At 39.1% G+C, this 7443-nt stretch overlaps 1 pseudogene; it reads left to right on the top strand.

The window, feature by feature from the left end:
• The first annotated feature begins 1940 nt into the window (after positions 1 to 1940).
• LOC102490173 (heterogeneous nuclear ribonucleoprotein R pseudogene) lies at positions 1941 to 3584 on the top strand (annotated as a pseudogene).
• The last annotated feature ends 3859 nt before the right edge of the window (positions 3585 to 7443 follow it).

Below are 7443 nucleotides of genomic sequence, written 5' to 3'. Positions count from 1 at the left end.
ATGAGTATTTTCAAAAGGAATAATAATTGGCATAAGAAGCCAAGAATAAATGAAAAGAATAAACATTATGGAACTTATAGGTGTGAATTGAACACAAAGAGTAAAATATATATTTCATTCAAAATTAATATAGATTTAAAATTTCTAGAAAGTTCTAATTAGCACTTCCAAATTTTATTTTTTGAGAGATTTTTGCTATAGGGCGTGTACACTCACTGGAGAAACAGAGAGAGATAGAGAGACAAAAAGTGAGAAATCACCCCCTAAGGGGAATGTTTGAAATTCCTTCTCCATTCTCCTCTCTGGATCTTGGGCATTCTCTCACATGAGCCCAGCTTGTGTTGCTTTAAGCCACTGGGTCTGGGAAGTGAACCATGGTCAACTACATATAAGTCTAGCAACGAAACCACTAAGCCTTCTGCTGCTCCTAGCACTTCCAAATTCTTCGTGTTATATCTTACGACCCTTGGGTCTTCAAGAGTAATTATATTTACAGTAACAATAGCTAGAGTTCTATAATCCACTGTGTTTTAACAGCATGTAAAGTTACTTTGTTATATTCTAGTTGTGGTGCTAAAAATTGGTTGTTACAAAATACACCAAAATTTAAATTAAAACATAATCTGTATTTGGGTCCAGCAGATGTCACAGTGGTTAAGGGTGCTAGACTCCCACATAGCCAACTGCAGTTCGAGTCCGGGACCTGATGGTTTGCTTTTTCACTTTCTCTCACTCGCTCGCTCTCTCTCTCTCTCTCTCTCTCTCTCTCTCTGGTCAAATTAAAATAAATAAATAAATAAATATAGTTAAATAAAATAATTATTTTAAAATTATATAATCTATCCATTTGTATGAATAGATTTGAAAAATTCTAAGGAAGTCAAGTTTCTGTCAAAGACTTGACCATTCAGAAACCATAATTATCAAAGAGCATGGATCTTAATTTCTAAGGAGTAAACTAGTTTTCCTATTTGTTTGACTATTGAAAAATTTATACTTAAATTTTTCACTGTGAATCCAATAGATGACATCATCCAGATAACTACAGTGACACATTCGTGGATGGGGCAGCTTTCCCTTTATACAAGGCTTCAATAATAACCGTTCCAGAAATATGAACAGCCTGAGATAAAATAACAAAGCCTGAAGCACAACAAAATGCAATATCATCTACCACTGCATTTTCAGTGCCCCACCAGAGTTTTATTCCTGCTACCTAACATTAGTGGATTTCAGCAGTACTGTATAAAGTCACACTCCACCCAGAACTTTCTCTTCTATAATTTTACATGCACATTCTTTATGTCCAACTGTTCTCAAATTCCAATGAACTTGACCTGTACTTAGCAAAGAAAATGATTTTGGGTTTCTCTAACCCTATAAGAGAAACTGTTTTAAGAAATAAGATGACACTCCTGGCATGCTTCTTATAAACTGCTATAATAGGCCATAATTTTCTTCCAGTGCTTAGCCCTGTGGTCCTGATTTTTCAATAAAAAGTACAGGGCCATTGGCTCGAAAACAAAATTGCACCTTTCACATCACTTCAATGTCAAATATGGTCCATGAGCGGGTGAGGGGGTGGCACACATGCCATTTCTAGTCGTTTTCTAAGCTCCTCACGCTGATTCTCACAGGCCCAGCCACCCACCCCTGCTCTGCCCTGCATAGTAAAACGGCTAATCAGATGAATGGTGATGCGGTACAGTTAAAAGAAGAGGAAGAACCAGTGGATTCTTCCAGTGCGGCTCACTCAGAACACTACAAGACACTGATGTAGGCAGGCCTCACATAGAAGGTGGCAGAAAGGCAATGAAATAGCTCAGACAGGATTGGTAGCTTATGTCGATCATGATGAAAGAGCAATTGATGCTTTCAGGGAATTGAATGAAGAAGGAGTTCTTTCTGTAAGTGACTTATCACATGTTCAGAAGAAAAGTGCATTTTTATGTAGAGTAATGAAGACCTACAGGCAAAGAGAGAAACAGAGGAGCAAGGCACGAGAGTCCACAAAGGGTCCTGATGAGGCAAAGATCAAGGCCTTGCTTGAGAGGACTGGTTATATACTGGACAGAGGAAGTATGGCGGTCCTTCCCCAGACATTGCATACTCTGATGTGCAACCTGGGATTAGAACAGAGGTCTCTGCAGGTAAAGTTCCAAGACATTTATGTGAAGATAAGTTGGTGCCTCTTTTTGAGAAGGCTGGTCTCATTGGGGATCTGTGTCTTATGATGAATCCACTATCTGGTCAGAACAGAGGGTACGCATTTATCACCTTCTGTGGAAAGGAAGCTGCACAAGAAGCTGTTAAACTGTGTGACAGCTATGAAATTTGCCCTGGTAAACACCTTGGAGTGTGCATTTGGAGTGTGCATTTCAATAGGCTTTTTGTTGGATCTATTCCAAAGAATAAGACTAAAGAAAACATTCTGGAAGAATTCAGTAAAGTCACAGGTTTAACAGAGGGTTTGGTGGACGTTATTCTCTATCATCAACCCAACAAAAAGAAGAATCGGAGGTTCTGTTTCCTGACTATGAGGATCACAAGTCAGCAGCACAAGCCAGACGCTGGCTGATGAGTGGAAAAGTAAAAGCGTGGGGAAATGTAGTTGATGGGCTGACCCTGTGGAAGAACCAGATCCCAAAGTCATGACTAAGGTGAAAGTTTTATTTGTGAGAAACTTGGCTGATACAGTGATGGAAGAAATATTGGAAAAGTCATTTTCTGAGTTTGGAAAATTTGAAAGAGTAAAGAAGTTGAAAGATTATGCATTTGTTCATTTTGAAGACAGAGGAGCAGATGTTAAGGCTATGGATGAAATGAATGCCAAAGAAATAGGAGGGGAAGAAATTGAAATTGTCTTAACCCAGCCACCAGACAAGAAAAAGAGCGCCAAGATGCTAGACAGGCCTCCAGAAGCACTGTGTATGAAGATTATTACTATCACCCTCCTCCTTGCATGCCACCTCCAGATAGAGGTCAGGGTCATGGTTGGGGAGGAGGTGGATATGGCTACCCTCCAGATTACTATGGCTATGAAGATTACTATGACGAGTACTATGGTTATGATTATCATGACTATCGTGGCGGCTATGAAGATCCCTACCATGCTCTGAAGAGGAAGAGAAGGAGGAAGGGGAGGGCGAGGTGCTCCACCACCACCAAGGGGCCAGGGAGCACCAACTCCAAGAGGTAGAGCTGGCTATTTACAAAGGGGGGTACCCTTGGGGCCACCAAGAAATTCTAGGGGGTGCAGAGGGGGTCCTGCACAACAACAGAGAGCCTATGGTTCTCGTGGATCTTGGGACAATCGTGGGGACAATGTAGAAAGCAAGAGAAAGGCAGATGGGTACAACCAACCTGATTCCAAGCATCGTCAGACCAACAACCAACAGAACCGGTGTTCCCAACCCATCGCTCAGCAGCTGCTTCAGCAAGGTGGAGACTATTCTGGTAACTATGGTTACAATAATGACAACCAGGAATTTTATCAGGATACTTATGGGCAACAATGGAAATAGACAAGTGAGGGCTTGAAAATGATACTGGCAAGATATGATTGGCTCTAGATCTACATTCTTATCTGTTTCATCTTTAAGTAGCAGTTTGCTGCCATTTGTGTTGGGTCAAAGAAATCACTGTTATATACTCAAGTCTTTTTATTTTTCCTCTTCTCATAACTGCTCTCAGACATTACTGGGCTTGCAGAGTTTCCTTATTGTGGGAGTTACGATGCTTTTATTGTTTCAGCCTTCAGTTTAGCTTCAAAACAACCTGTTAAATCATGATTTTGCAGAACCTTTGGTTTTGGACAGTTCCATTTTTTTGGATTTGGTATAGATTACATAGGAGTATCGAGTATGCTGTAAATAAAAATACAAGCTAGTGCTTTGTCTTAGTAGTTTTAAGAAATTAAAGCAAACAAATTTAAGTTTTCTTGTATTGAAAATAACCTATGATTGTATGTTTTGCATCCCTATAAGTAGGTTAACTGTGTTTTTACATTGTTATAACCTCACACCTTTTTGAAATCTGCCCTACAAAATTTGGCTTAAGCATCAAAACCGTGACAATTTCTTCTTTGATGTGATTGTATTTCCAATTTCTTATTCATGTAATATTTCAATAAAATGCAAAAATCTATCAAAAAAGGTCAAATACAATCTAATTTCATCAACATATTCTACTGAAATTGTATTTTAGCCCAGTCTTTAGGACATGATCTTCAAGAATATTGTATTAATTTTCTGTAGCTACATAACAACTTATCACAAATGTAGTGACTTCAAACAGCCCCCCAGAACACTAGCTCTAAAGATTTCACTGTTAAGAAGAACAACTTATCACAAATGTAGTGACTTCAAACAATCCCCAGAACACTATGGGGGGGGTTATGATATAAAATAGCCCAACTAGGTTATTTTTGAGAACTTTTTTCAATTTATACAATTTATCACACTGTTCTCAGTTCAGAAAAGGACTCTAGAAAACACTGAAGGAGCTTGTACTGATCGCTATTGCGTTGCTAACAGAAATATCCAAGACTAAGCAAAATAGGTAAACATTTGACTAACAGTTCTGATAGCTGGAAAGTTCAAAGCCATCACAAAATGGTGGATGGCAAAGCTCTGAGCGGAGTGGAGTGTGGCCTGTATCCATGTGGGTCTTTCTCTCCTTTTCTGGTGCCATTCTCTTTCCTAATAAACCCACCAGAGCTCAATCTCGGAGGTCCTACCCTAATCACCCAATAACTAATCTCTTTCCCAGGATCCCCCAATCCCATATCCAGACTGTTTTCAGCCATTTAATCCCAATATAATGGCGCAACACATAAATTTTGGGAGACATATTCAAACTGTAGCTCATGCTAAATGCAGTGCTACAAAGTTTTCAGGATAGCACTGCTGGCTAGCAGCAGAGAAGTCTTACCCTGGGTCTCTGAAGTCAGTGTAATGAAGTTTATTAATCAGGACCACTTCTTTCTTTAGATCCACGTCTATTTTTATTGTTGAAAAAAAAAAAAAAACACCCTGTGCCGTTAGGCGTGCAGTATGGAATTAGCTAAAACATGATCCTTAAAGTTAAAACCATTCATTAGGATTAGATAAGGAAGAATTGTCAAATGTAGCGTGAAACACATCAGTCACCAGGAGCCCTGGTATTACTCGTACCCAGAGAGTGGATACCTAAAATCCTCCTCATAAGTAAGGATTTCAACATCTTTCATTCTATAAAGTTCTAAATTTATAGTAGGATTAATATACAATTGTTTCTGATCTCTAAGACCCAGATTCTTAAATTCAGTTAAAGTATTTCAAATCTGCAGATTATTTACTATACATGCACAATTTTTTTTCTGAGTGACATCTGCTTAATAACAGATAGATTAAAAAAAATCTGAAATGTAAGACTTGTCAATGAGAGAAAATAAAAATATCCAGATGAGGTTTTCTAAATGTATGGCATATGGTTTGTTGCCATAGTGTATTTAAATTTATTCAAATTGTTTTTGTGATTTCTTCTCATAAAAGCAGAACTGAAATCCAAAAGAAGACCTCATGAACAAGACTGAGATAAACACAGGCTGGATATTGGATTTAAAAAATAAATAAATAAAACTCTAAATGTAGAAAACTGTTTAAAAGAATGCTTCTTCAGGGACCAGCAGTTAAGCTGGTTAAGACGGTGCATTCTTCTTCAGGGACCAGCAGTTAAGCTGGTTAAGATGGTGCATTCTCTCATGACTGACCACGGTTCAAGTCCCAGACCCATTGGCTTGAAAATCATGCTGGGTGTGTATAGATGTATATGTTTGTTGAAGATCCTGAGAGTAAAATGAAGGAGAAGGGACTACAGTGTGGCCATCACTTGGGAGGCGATTTCTCACTTTCCCTCTCTCTGTTTTTTTGTCTCCTGTGAGCGCACATGCACTATAGCAAAATAAATAAAGAAAGAAAATAAAGAATGAATGATGAATGAATGAATGAAAAGAAAACCTTTGTATTAGGAAAAATAGCCACTATACTAAATTCAGAGAGGCAACAGAATCTCTTGCTGTAGAACTCAGATTTTTAAAAGTACATTTATTTTTAGTCATTTAGCTTTTATTATTTTATTTTTTAGTGCCAGGAGATACTCAGGAGCACAATTAGACTACTGTTTGTTCAGTGGGAAACTCAAATATCCATGATTCTAAATGTAAAGCGAGAAAAGTGTGGATCTCCTCATTTCAGAAATTTCTTTTGTATATTTCAGAATACTAAATTCCAGCTCAATGGAAGCTATAATATTCATGATAAACCCTTCTATTAAAGAAAATTAAAAACAGAAAAGGAAGAAAATAAGGGATCTTATGTAGTAACACATCATGTGGACTAATGACCAAAACTTCATCTGTAGTTTATTCTAAAAATTTGAGAGCCAGCAGGATGTGTAGTGGCTATGACAATGGACTCCCACATGGCCGACCATGGTTCAAGTCCCAGACCTGGTGGCTTACCAGGCATGCATGATCAGAATCCCAAGAAGAGAATGGAGGAGAAGGGATTGTGGCATGGCCATTCCCCAGGGGGGTGATTTCTCACTTTCTCTCTTTTTGTCTCTGTCTCCAGTGAGCTCACATGCCATCTAGCAAAAATCTCTCTCAAAGAAAAAAAGAAAGAAAGGAAGGAAGGAAGAAAAAAAAAAACTGGGTTGTCAGGAAAGTCATGATGTGTTTTTCTATGCAAAAATGCATCATGGATTCTCTCAATGAACCAATAGTAATGGAGACTAACCAGGAGCCCGGTGTTACCTCACCTTCATTACCACAGCATAACACCATGTGCACCTGGGAAATATCAGCCACCCCATGCTTGTAGTTGTGCTTTTACATTTTTTTCCTCCCTTTCTTCTTTCCTTCCTTTCACTCATTTTTTATTTATTTATTTTGCTAAAAGAGATAAGGAGTGAGAAATCACCCTTGGGGAAATGGTCGTATCACAATCTCTTCTCCATTCTCCTTCCGGGACTTTGGGCATGCATGCACATGCACTCAATGTGCTTTCCAGGCCACTGGATCCAGACTAGAACAACATGGCTGGCCATGTGGGTTAGAGCCACCTTAACCACCTTACCACTGCCTGGCCAGACTCCCTTCCTTTCTTCTTTACAGAGTCTTTCCATCTGTTTCTCTTCTTTTTTCCATCTCTACTGTTTTTGTTTGTTTGTTTGTTTGTTTGTCCTTTCTCCATTCACTCCCTGGTCCTCTCCACAGGGCTGCGAAGGCTTCATTTGGGATCAAGCTCAATGAGGAGGCCAGGTGCCAAGGGAGCACTCATCCACTCTGTTTCTATCACAGCACTCTCAGAGGGGCACCTGGGAGTCAGGGGACTCCTTTTCACTCCAGTACTGCCGTCTGCCATCTGGTGACTTCAGTCTCTGGATTACTCTTCAGAATAC

The sequence above is a fragment of the Tupaia chinensis genome, unplaced genomic scaffold (assembly GCF_000334495.1).
Source record: "Tupaia chinensis unplaced genomic scaffold, TupChi_1.0 Scaffold143867_1, whole genome shotgun sequence".
Classification (NCBI taxonomy): Eukaryota; Metazoa; Chordata; class Mammalia; order Scandentia; family Tupaiidae; genus Tupaia; species Tupaia belangeri.
This window is presented reverse-complemented; position numbering and strand designations above follow the sequence as displayed.